Below are 13,390 nucleotides of genomic sequence, written 5' to 3' on the forward strand. Positions count from 1 at the left end.
CACCCCTGGGCTCGTCTGTGACTGTGGTCTCATTGTGGTGTTGAATGAGTTTCCAGCGGGGCACGGCGGTGGCTTGAAGGGCTCCACCAGAGAGGGCAGGCGAGGGTAGGGGTCACCAAGACCGGGTGGCTGTAGAGCCGAGACAGACCATAGTTCTTCAGCCGCTCCGATGAATCCATCTGGAGCAGATACAGGGTCAGATCTTTCTTTATGTTGCTAATGGTTAACCTCAGGATTGAGGATGTGTAAAATCTGACACTGGATGTGTGGTTCAGGGGAAGTTCTAGAGTATATAGGGCTGGAAAACCAGGGATGTTATATTGGGTTATAATGGGTCAGCATGGTGTATAAATGATGGAAGATGCGTAGTAGAGGCTAACGATCCAAGTAGAGCAGAGAATGCCCCAGAACAAGAGCCTTCGTTGGCAAGTTTCATCTCCACCAGCACCCGCGGGTTCTGAGGCCTGGGTACATTGGTTTAGTGCCTTCAGAAAGTATTCACACCCCTTGACTTTTTCAACATTTTGTTGTGTTACAGCCTGAATTTAAAATGGATTAAATTGAGATTTTGTGTCACCGGCCTACACACAATACCCTATAATTTTTTTTAATGTATAAAAAATGTAAAGCTAAAATGTCTTGAGTCAAGAAGTATTCATCCCCTTTGTTATGAAAAGCCTAAATAAGTTCAGGAGTAAAAATGTGTTTACAAGTCATATAATATGTTTAATGGACTCACTCTGTGTGCAATAATAGTGTTTAACATGATTTTTGAATGACTACCTCATCTCTGTACCCCCACACATACAATTATCTGTAAGGTCCCTCAGTCGAGTAGTGAATTTCAAACACAGATTCAACCATAAAGACAAGGGAGTCCAACACCAATTGGTAGATGGGTAAAAAAAAAAGGAGACATTGAATATCCCTTTGAGCATGGTGAAGTTATGAATTACACTTTGGATGGTGTATCAATACACCCAGTCACTACAAAGATACAGGCGTCCTTCCTAACTCAGTTGCCGAGAGGAAGGAAACCGCTCAGGGATTTCACCATGAGGCCAATGGTGACTTTAAAACAGTTACAGAGTTTAATGGCTGTGATAGGAGGAAACTGAGGATGGATCAACAACTTTGTAGTTACTCCACAATACTAACCTAAGAGTGAAAAAGAAAGCCTGTACAGAATAAAGATATTCCAAAACATGCATTCTGTTTGCAATAAGGCACTACAGTAAAACTAAAAAAAGAAACGGCAAAGAAATGAACTTTATGTCCTGAATACAAAGAGTTACAAAACACATCACTGAGTACCAACGTTCATATTTTCAAGCATGGTGGTGGCTGCATCATGTTATGGATATGCTTGTCATCGGCAAGGACTAGGGAGTAAAAAAAACAAAAAACAGAATAGAGCTAAGCACAGGAAAAATCCTAGAGGAAAACCTGGTTCAGTCTGCTGGGCAATAACCTTTCAGCAGGACAATAACTTAAAACACAAATATACACTGTAGTTGCTTACCAAGACGAAATTCAATGTTCCTGAGTGGCCTAGTTAAAGTTTTGACTTAAATTGGCTTGGAAATCTATGGCTGTCACGCCCTGACCTTGAGAGCCCTGTTTTGTCTAGTTGGTTTGGTCAGGGTGTGAATTCTAGATTTTCTATTTCTATGTTGGCCGGGTGTGGTTCCCAATCAGAGGCAGCTGTCGATCATTGTCTCTGATTGGGGATCATACTTAGGCAGCCATTTTGCCTACCTTAGTTGGGGGATCTTGTTTCTGTAGCCTGTTGAACTTCACGTTCGTTTGTATTTTGTTGTTTTGATCGGTATTCAGTTAATAAAGGAATATGTACGCATACCACGCTGCACCTTGGTCTGATCCGTCTATCAACGAGCGTGACAATGGCAAGACTTGAAAATGGCTGTCTAGCAATGATCAACAACCAACTTGACAGAGCTTGAAGAATTGTAAAAATAATAATGTGCAAAAAAGTTATATTGTATAATTCAGGTGTGCAAAGCTCTTAAAGATTTGCCCAGAAAGACTTGCAGTTGTAATCGCTGCCAGAGGTGATTCTAACATGTATTGACTCAGAGGGTTGAATACTTTTGTAATCAAGATATATTCTTTATTTTTCATAATGTTTATTACAAATGTTAGAATTTTTGTATTTTGTATAGATCATTGACAAAAAAATGACAATTCAATCAATTTTAATCCCACCTTGAAACAAAATAAATTGTGGAAAAAGTCAAGGGGTGTGAATACTTTCTGAAGGCACTGTATTTGCTATTACGGCTTGTGTTATATGGATAGTGATCAGTTTCAGTGTAAAATGTTTTATATGAGCAGCGCCTGGATGTGCTTTAAATGTAGAGTATTTAGACTGACCTCATTAATAAGAAATATTATGTTATCACCACAGCTGGATGGTTGGTACTTCTGATATTTATATGAAGAATGGTGGAGCGTACCATGTGTCCCAGCACAGAGTGGTTCTGCTCCAGAGAGAGCGAGCGCAAGAGAGAGAGTAGTGCAAATCAATTTGAGTAGTGCAGGGTAAATACACAGACACTGGATCTGTGAGGGACTGATATACTGTAGAAGCTGCACTCATAGATAATTGAATGGAGAAGGAATGATGTGATGAATCAATGCAAGGTTAATAATACAATCTAAATGAAAATGCAAAGTAAATGCACAGTGGCTTGCGAAATGTTGTTGCCTTACAACCTGGAATTGAAATGGATTTTTTGGGGGTTTGTATCATTTGATTTACACAACTCTTTCGACTCATCACATACGCTGCTGCTACTGTTTATTATCTATCCTGTTGCCTAGTGACTTTACCCCTACCTACATATATCTACCTCAATTCCCTTGTACTTCTGCACATCGACTCGGTACTGGTACTCCGTGTATATAGCCAAGTTATCGTTACTCATTGTGGATTTATTCCTCCTGTTATTATTTTTCTAACATTTTTCTATTTTTCTCTCTGCATTATTGGGAAGGGCCCGTAAGTAAGCATTTCACTGTTAGTCTACAACTGTTGTTTCCGAAGCATGTGACAAATACAATTTAATTTTATTTGTGTGTATGCATGTGTTCACTTCAAAAGTAACACCAATGACTTCCCTTCATGTGTGTAAAACAAGAGACAGTAAAATACAGAGGGGGCATAAGAACAGCCGGCAGAACAGTTCAAAATAAAACACCCAACGCAGCAGTGATTTAATTACTTCAATCCACTTCTCCTGAATCATAATGTCCAACATGTACCTTCAAGCCAACATAAAATAAAAACCCTAAATATATTAACTTTAGTTACCACAGAATTCATAACTTCAACAAGTGCCGCATTGTTATGGTGAATACTTCTTCTGCTCTGTCAGACTTTAACCACCCTTGACTTGGGTGGGTCTTTAGCCCTGCAGGCTCACCAAATAATTCAGCCTGCTTTGTGGCTCTGTGGCTCTGTGCTGTGGCTCTCTCTGTCAGGGGCTGCCTGGTTTATTCATGGCTGGGTGATACACACATCAAGCTACACTGGGCTGGGCTGGCTGCATGGATCCATATTGCATGAGAAGGAGGACTATAACAGGAAGTGATGCATGAAACAGCAGGCTGGGTGACTTCCTGCTAGCTGGGGTGGGAAGGGTGTTTTACAGACCATGTGACCTGACCTTGACCTTGGTCAGGTCACATGTGGTCACGGGGACGGGGTGAGAGGTGAGTTTTAGGGGTGATCTATAAATGATTTAGGGGTGTAGGGGTATTATTGCCACAATACAGGATAGAATTATACATGTGTGTTTTCAGAGAGAATATGGAGTGTTTCTGTATGACAATAAAATATTAATATTCACACTCCTTACTGTCTGAATTATGGATGGGGAGGAAAGCTGGAGCTTTGCACACATACATGTACACCCATATACAAACTAACACACACGGTAATACACACGCATACAAATATACAGATGAAGTCGGAAGTTTACATACACCTTAGCCAAATACATTTTAACTCAGTTTTTCACAATTCCTGACATTTAATCCTAGTAAAAATTCCCTGTCTTAGGTCAGTTAGGATCACCACTTTATTTTAAGAATGTGAAATGTCAGACTAATAGTAGAGAGAATGATTTATTTCAGCATTTATTTCTTTCATCACATTCCAAGTGGGTCAGAAGTTTACATACACTCAATTAGTATTTGGTAGCATTGCCTTTAAATGGTTTAATTTAGGTCAAACATTTCGGGTAGCCTTCCACAAGCTTCCCACAATAAGTTGGGTGAATTTTGGCCCATTCCTCCTGACAGAGCTGGTGTAACTGAGTCAGGTTTGTAGGCCTCCTTGCTCGCACACGCCTTTTCAGTTCTGCCCACAAATTTTCTATAGGATTGAGGGGCTTTGTGATGGCCACTCCAATACCTTGACTTTGTTGTCCTTAAGCAATTTTGCCACAACTTTGGAAGCATGTTTGGGGTCATTGTTCATTTGGAAGACCCATTTGCGACCAAGCTTTAACTTCCTGACTGATGTCTTGAGATGTTGCTTCAATATATCCACATAATTTTCCTTCCTCATGATGCCATCTATTTTGTGAAGTGCACCAGTCCCTCCTGCAGCAAAGCACCCCCACAGCATGATGCTGCCACCCCCGTGCTTCACGGTTGAGATGGTGTTCTTCGGCTTGCAAGCCTTCCCCTTTTTTCTCCAAACATAACGATGGTCATTATGGCCAAACAGTTCTATTTGTGTTTCATCACACCAGAGGACATTTCTCAAAAAAGTACGATCTTTGTCCCTATGTGCTGTTGCAAACCGTAGTCTGGCTTTTTTATGGCGGTTTTGGAGCAGTGGCTTCTTCCTTGCTGAGCGGCCTTTCAGGTTATGTTGATTAAGGACTCGTTTTACTGTGGATATAGATACTTTTGTACCTGTTTCCTCCAGCATCTTCACAAGGTCCTTTGCTGTTGTTCTGGGATTGATTTGCACTTTTCGCACCAAAGTACGTTTATCTCTAGGAGACAGAACGCGTCTCCTTCCTGAGCGGTATGACGGCTGCGTGGTCCCATGGTGTTTATACTGGCGTACCATTGTTTGTACAGATGAACATGGTACCTTCAGGCGTTTGGAAATTGCTCCCAAGGATGAACCAGAATTTTTTTTCTGAGGTCTTGGCTGATTTATTTAGATTTTCCCATGATGTCAAGCAAAGAGGCACTGACTTTGAAGGTGGGCCTTGAAATACATCCACAGGTACACCTCCAATTGACTCAAATTATGTCAATTAGCCTATCAGAAGCTTCTAAAGCCATGACATCATTTTCTGGATATATTCTGTGTACCACCCCTACCTTGTCACAACACAACTGATTGGCTCAAATGCATTAAGAAGGAAAGAAATTCCACAAATTAACTTTTAACAAGGCACACCTGTTAATTGAAATGCATTCCAGGTGACTACCTCATGAAGCTGGCAAAGGGTGGCTACTTTGAAGAACCTCAAATATAAACTATATTTTAATTTGTTTAACACTTTTTTGGTTACTACATGATTCCATGTGTGTTATTTCATAGTGTTGATGTCTTCACAATTATTCTGCAATGTAGAAAATATTTAAAAAAGAAAAACCCTTGAATGAGTAGCTGTGTCCAAACCTTTGACTGGTCCTGTATGTGTATACAAGGGTGAAAGTAGATTCAATTTCTTCCCGGTGAGGGACCTATGGTGAGGGACCTTGATGGGCCTAATCATAGAATTACATATAGAATCCCTATTAATTCAATAGGATCTCTGTGAGTCTTAAAGATTTGTCATTTAACTTTTTTAATGTATTACCTTTTACTGTGGCATAAACTCAACCAGTCATGATGTTTTCATCTGATTGTCAAACAATCATTTAAAAAGGGCTCCTTTACTAGGCTACACGAGCACGTTCATCCACTCACAACATATTTCCAGCCTCCAAACAGTGTTGAATGGAAAGAGAAATAAGTTACACAAAACACCAAAACGTGTAATGACATTTGGCGATTGTCATTAGGCCCAAATTGATGCGCCCACGGCTGTCTGCGCACGTCTCGGTGTCGGCAACTCATCTCTGCCTTAGAAAAATATCAGTGTTCTCGTCTAACCACATCGCATTTTGGAGCGTAGGCTATACCATCTGTTTTCAAGGTTTTTCATGCCTTTGACATGTAGTAATGATAAATAGTGGTGTAATAGCCTACAGTTTTCTTGACATTTTGTTTTAATTATTGTGATAGGCTCATATTTTACTGGTACGGAGTACCCTCACAATTTATTTTGCCGGGACGCCGTTCCGGACCGTACCGTCTTACTTTCACCCCTGTGTGTACTGTATGTGTGTGTGTGTGTGTATGTACAATGTGTGTAGGTACAGTAGGGCCGGGACAATACCAGTATCGCGATACTCGTTAGTATCGTGGCAAGGAAACAAACATGGAAGCGGATTTAACTTTAGAAAAACAGCCCTTTGAAACAAACATCATTATGTTGTCATACAGAGTCACATATATTTATTATCCAAGCTATGGCACACCATATTTTACATACAGCAGCTTTTTAAAGAACCAAAGAGTTTGGTCTGCTTCGTGTTTTCATTTTTGCTATGTAAAAAAATATTGCAATACTGGCATCGTCTCAGCCTTAATGTACAGTATGTGTGTGTGACTTACTGTCTGTAGTGTTGGGCTGGACAGCGTTGGGCTGGGATGACTTTCTTTCCTTGTCCATATCTTTCCCTTTCTTCTTGGCTGAATCTGACACCAACATAGCACTCATTAGGAAAACATACCAAATACCTGAGTGAATAGGAAGATGGAAAACAAAATTCTCATTGTGGGAAAAGGCAGTGATGTACTGTCTACCACAGCACCTAGATTTTCTCCCAGAGACAGTTCAGTTAATCCGTTGATCAGTTGATTAACTCAATCCCTCTACACTTGATTAGATAAAACAGCCCACACACACACAAGCGATACTAATCTAATCGATGACTTCATTGACTCTCTCAATTAGACGGTGCGTAATCAAAGCAGTTTAATCAATGCATGTGTAATTGCTATATGTGGCAGGTTCAGGGGGACGGACAGACCAAGAGAGAGAGCTTTTCTGTGGGGTCCTGGTTGCTATGGGAGACTCTGGAGCTTTCCGTGATCAGGGGCTTCTCCACAAGCTCTCCTTTACAAACTGGAATATGGGGATGGTGTCCTTCAGAAAATCCCACACCTTTCCCAGGTACCGGGACCTGAGCGAGGGGAGACATCACACTGTAATAAAGCACTTCCAAGTGTGTTAGATTGATAGAATTAGATGTGTGCTGGGCTGGAACATAAGGTTGGTGACTTCAGGTACAGTGCGCTAATTAAAGCACTTTCTGACTAATTAAAATATTATTTGTGGCTGGTATGTAATAATAATAATAATAATAATAATAATAATATGCCATTTAGCAGACGCTTTTATCCAAAGCGACTTACAGTCATGTGTGCATAAACTTTTACATATGGGTGGTCCCGGGGATCGAACCCACTACCCTGGCGTTACAAAGCGCCATAATAATAATAATATGCCATTTAGCAGACGCTTTTATCCAAAGCGACTTACAGTCATGCGTGCATACATTCTTTTTTGTGTATGGGTGGTCCCGGGGATCGAACCCACTACCTTGGCGTTACAAGCGCCGTGCTCTACCAGCTGAGCTACAGAGGACCACGATTAGCCACAATGATACAGAATACATGTAAAAATAGATAAGTGTTGTGAGTGGTGATCAATGTTATTTAGCTCTGGACATGTTCCATATTAATTAATTACAGGCTTTATTTAGAGACATCCTACTGGTGATTCCAACCCAGCCATTTTATTTGGCTAACTGAATGATTTGGTTGTCATTATGCTTATGATGACTCATTGACAGCAAAATGCTGTTTATAAAAAGGCTTTTGACTGTTGTCTCCTCCTTCCTTGGCTGCCTGCTCTGGAGGATGTGGCTGGAGTTAAAACAGTAACGTTAGCTGGCAGTGTGTGTGTGTTGGGGCTGTCCCTGACTAAAAAAATCTTGGTCGACCAAAAGTCGTCTGTCCATTGGTCAACATTTTTACATGTGTATTTTTCCATATATAGACACACTGTGTGTTTTAATAAAATCAACTATATGCACTGAGCTTGTCTGATGCTTAAAGCTTACGGTTTGATGAAATAAGACAAATGCCTCAAGAGGGCACCAGATATCTAGGTAACCAGAAGAAAAAAAACGTAACTTGACCCAACTATTCTCCTCCCGCTCCTGCTGGCCATTACGCTCCTGAAGTTGCCGGTAATAGGCTACACGAGGAGTCGGCAACCAATTTATCTTACCATTTCTACCGAGCTGCGTGCCAGTTATGGTTTTCATATGCACATTTTCGTGAAACAGTTTAATTTTGTTTATAATAATGTCTTCATATCTCAAAATCACTGTCATGTGGTTAATCAGAATTATATCCAAATCTAAATGAAAATGATGCAAACCTAAAAAGTAACTTCTATTGCCATTGCCAACTATGTAAAATAGCCTACATAAAGCCAACAAATAAAACATTGCAGCCTGCAGGTAGAAAATATCCTGATAAAAATAAATATCCTATAAATCACATTTGCTATGCCGATTTTGCAGGTTTTCCTACTTACAAAGCATGTAGAGGTTTGTAATTTGTATCATAGGTACACTTCAACTGTGAGAGACGGAATCTAAAACAAAAATCTAGATAATCACATTGTATGATTTTTAAGTAATTCATTTGCATTTCATTGCATGACATAAGTATTTGATACATCAGAAAAGCAGAACTTAATATTTGGTACAGAAACCTTTGTTTGCAATTACAGAGATCATACGTTTCCTGTAGGTCTTGACCAGGTTTGCACACACTGCAGCAGGGATTTTGGCCCACTCCTCCATATAAACCTTCTCCAGATCCTTCAGGTTTCGGGGCTGTCGCTGGGCAATACGGACTTTCAGCTACCTCCAAAGATGTTCTATTGGGTTCAGGTCTGGAGACTGGCTAGGCCACTCCAGGACCTTGAGATGCTTCTTACGGAGCCACTCCTTAGTTGCCCTGGCTGTGTGTTTCGGGTCGTTGTCATGCTGGAAGACCCAGCCACGACCCATCTTAAATGCTCTTACTGAAGGAAGGAGGTTGTTGGCCAAGATCTCGCGATACATGGCCCAATCCATCCTCCCCTCAATACGGTGCTGTCCCCTTTGCAGAAAAGCATCCCCAAAGAATGATGTTTCCACCTCCATGCTTCACGGTTGGGATGGTGTTCTTGGGGTTGTACTCATCCTTCTTCTTCCTCCAAACACGGCGAGTGGAGTTTAGACCAAAAAGCTTTATTTTTGTCTCATCAGACCACATGACCTTCTCCCATTCCTCCTCTGGATCATCCAGATGGTCATTGGCAAACTTCAGACGGGCCTGGACATGCGCTGGCTTGAGCAGGGGGACCTTGTGTGCGCTGCAGGATTTTAATTCATGACGGCGTAATGTGTTACTAATGGTTTTCTTTGAGACTGTGGTCCCAGCTCTCTTCAGGTCATTGACCAGGTCCTGCCGTGTAGTTCTGGGCTGATCCCTCACATTCCTCATGATCATTGATGCCCCACAAGGTGAGATCTTGCATGGAGCCCCATACCGAGGGTGATTGACCGTCATCTTGAACTTCTTCCATTTTCTAATAATTGCGCCAACAGTTGTTGCCTTCTCACCAAGCTGCTTGCCTATTGTCCTGTAGCCCATCCCAGTCTTGTGCAGGTCTACAATTTTATCCCTGATGTCCTTACACAGCTCTCTGGTCTTGGCCATTGTGGAGAGGTTGGAGTCTGTTGGATTGAGTGTGTGGACAGGTGTATTTTATACAGGTAATGAGTTCAAACAGGTGCAGTTAATACAGGTAATGAGTGGAGAACAGGAGGGCTTCTTAAAGAAAAACTAACAGGTCTGTGAGAGACGGAATTCTTACTGGCTGGTAGGTGATCAAATACTTATGTCATGCAATAAAATGCAAATGAATTACTTAAAAATCATACAATGTGATTTTCTGGATTTTTGTTTTAGATTCCATCTCTCATGGTTGAAGTGTTTCTATGATAAAAATTACAGACCTCTACATGCTTTGTAAGTAGGAAAACCTGCAAAATCGGCAGTGTATCAAATACTTGTTCTCCCCACTGTACATGGCCTGTCTGCAACGAACTTGAAACATTGTATCAACTATTAACTTGGGTCGGCCCGAAGCTTGCACTAGCGAACTTGCAACATTGTATAAAATATTCTGGCCCCTCAAGAGTTTCCCGCGCCAGTGAGCTCGGGACAGACACAGCTGTAGGCTATTTGCGCAAGGGATAAGAAGCAGTGCTTGACTTGGGCAGGAGCTCACCGGAGCTCAATACCGGCACCTAAAATATTCTACTGCTGGAGCTCCTGTTCCTCTTATAGAATATTAGCTCAAAAGTATTGTGGAGCTCCTGCACCTAAATATAAACAATACCAGCCCCAAAAATGAGTACCGGAACCTATTTCAGTCCAAGTCAAGCACTGATAAGAAGTAATCAGGAAGGCCTATTTTATGATGTTTCCAATGGATCAGAGTAATACATTCTTTCCTTTCACGCTGTGGTTATCGAAAGGGAGAGAGCTGGAAAGATTTTTCAAATACATTGAGAAACTATTTTAATTCTCAATGGATGTAAAAACAGATTTGGTTTGCTTGCTGTTTGAGATGAAGAAAACATTACTTTGAAGAGCTCCACAGGTCATTAGTGGTGGTACGTTAAGCCAATCAGAAATACTATCAGATCCCCAAATGGGCACATTTATATGCCTACATTTGAGGTTAGGCCAGGTAGCCTATAGGCCTACTCCTATGCATGCGTGTCCTTACTCAACATTGACAGGAGCGCTCCAAATAAAAGACAATGACTAAATGATAGAACATTGTAGATCAGAAATTATAGGAATTAACGGTACATGTACTACTGGTGATATATGTAATGGGGAATTGATATACACTAACAATCAAACGCAAGCAATTCACACAATTAAGTTATGAAACAATGAATGTGCACAAATTGGCGGGAGAGAGCGCATTCTGGAGAGAGAAGTGCATTGTGCATCTGGTCAATCTGACGTCTGCATTGGCCATGCAGAATTTATGGTGATATGGCCTCAGCAGAAGTCAGGGCATTCAAACTTCTTGCGCTTCACAGAGCAGTGCAGAGCTGTTGTCAAGGAAGTGAGTTTGTGTTTATACAGGATGTACCACCCCATCTACTGTCAAAAAATAATGTCAATGCGGAGCTATACAGAGCCCTCTGCAATGTTACAAAATGTGTGAGGGGAGCTCGATTTGGCCCCTGCATGCCTCTGGAGTCACACCCTCCATATGGAGCTTTTAGTCTAGGCCTCCGCAATGGATTAGTTCACTGAGATGGGCGAAAATATAAATATATATTTGTTACTGCTCGACTAAAACAATCTTGGTTGACCAACAGCCTAACGACCAAACAAGCAGATTGAACATAGAGTAAATTACAATGGGACCTCCCACAGCCCCCTGTAGAGCTGCTGCACTAACATTAGCCTGGTGGGTGACTGTGTGTCTGTCTGTGATAGAAGAAAGTGAGAGAGAAATCATAATTATTTGGCTAATAATAATAGGGGCCTCAAGGAAAAAATGGGCCGGTGTCGGGCCTCGAGGCAAAAGATGGGCCGGTTTTGATGGCCTCGAGGAAAAAAAAGGGCCGGTGTGTTAGAAATGCCAGGGCCGATTTCTGGTCCAAGTCCGCCCCTGCACACACCCATACCCTCCCTGACTGTGTTGGCTGATAGGGTCCCCAAGGGGTCCACTAAACACAGCTAACCTACTGAGGCAGAGAGAACAACATCCTCCTAATTCCCCAAACACAGTTTCTCCACTTCAAGTTAAGACTCACTGCATCCACTTTAGGCTGCAGGCACCAGGCCTTTAGGTACCAGGCCTTTAGGCATTAGGCCTCATAAGGCAAAATGGACTGCTTGATTTTTAGCAACAACAGCAAAAGTTGAGAACACATTCTATTGTATTAAACAAGTATCTAATAAAGTATGGCTGTGAAAAACTAAAGCTGCAAGTGTGTCTCTTGATGTAGTGGGTTTACATGTCCTCGGATCCATCTGGTCAGAGCGTGGATGACAGAAAACTCTCCAAGCTCCTTCCTCTGTCCTGACACCACACTGCAACACAAACACACATACACACAATATACATTACACACATTAGAGTAAATCACAATTGTACTACTGTAGTCCCCACCAACACACAAACACACAAACACACCATACACACACACACACACACAGTATCACAGCAGCTATTATACGGGATAGTCAGAGCTGGACAGTAGCTTCTCAGGCATACAGAGGAAAACAATGTCATTTTATGCTGATTGTTTATGAAATACACAAACACAGAAGTTGATATCAGAGAAACTCCGGGAACTCTATCATATGATCTGCATGTGTGTATCTGTCTTTCTATGTGCGTGTGTCTGAGTCTGTGTGTGTGTGTGTGTGTCCTGGTAGTGTTCTTGTACTGAAACAGATGGTTGTGGGTCTAATTGCACCTCGTGGGACACTGTGCCCAACCTGTCCAGTAGACAGTAATGAATCGCAAAATGGAAGTTGATCGATGTTTACCGTATGGCCTTACTCAATATCTAACACTGAAAAACTATAAACCCTCCTAAAAACTCCATACTGTGCTTCACTGTGATTTCTATAAAAAGGAAACCAACCAAAACGGATATGGAAGATTCCAGATTTAGACAATGCTTTTTATGATGAGCCGTGCAGACAGACAAACTTTCACTCTGAGCTATAAAAGATTCACAAGTAGAGAGATTTCCTGGCTGAGATGAAACATTAATGTCCCAACCTTTGACATCCATACAAACACAACAACTACCTACATCCTGTAATCACACACATAAGTCACCAAATTATAAAGTGACAGACTGGGAAATCGACCTGGTGTATTTGTTTTTGGAATGTCAGCAAAGGAGCCCAGCAGTGTGTGTGTGTGTGTGTGTGTGTGTGTGTGTGTGTGTGTGACTAGACTGTGTGAGTGTGTGAGCTGCTGTAGTGCTTTGTTTACGTTCCTTCCCCAGCACGTACAGTATTAAAGTCCTGTGTAAACTAGTGATGGGGGAAAAAAAATCGATACAGTTACATATCGCAAGATCATTTTGGATGATATTGTATCGATACTTTGACTCCAAGTATAGATATTATTTTTGCTAGGTAGTGTTAGCTAGAGCTAGCCGGCTGTATCTG

At 41.5% G+C, this 13,390-nt stretch overlaps 1 pseudogene across 1 annotated transcript in view; it reads right to left on the reverse strand.

The window, feature by feature from the left end:
* Nucleotides 1–13,390, reverse strand: part of LOC311106778 (androglobin-like) — an 89,773-nt pseudogene that overhangs the window by 46,409 nt on the left and 29,974 nt on the right. Inside the window, exons 7-9 of the transcript in view lie at nucleotides 12,226–12,292; nucleotides 7,132–7,306; nucleotides 4–179 (exon numbers count right to left, since the gene is read on the reverse strand). The product of the transcript in view is annotated as an androglobin-like (transcript). The remainder of the gene's footprint in view (nucleotides 1–3; nucleotides 180–7,131; nucleotides 7,307–12,225; nucleotides 12,293–13,390) is intronic.

Source organism: Coregonus lavaretus, assembly GCF_964263955.1.
Source record: "Coregonus lavaretus genome assembly, chromosome: 31".
Lineage (NCBI taxonomy): Eukaryota > Metazoa > Chordata > Actinopteri > Salmoniformes > Salmonidae > Coregonus > Coregonus lavaretus.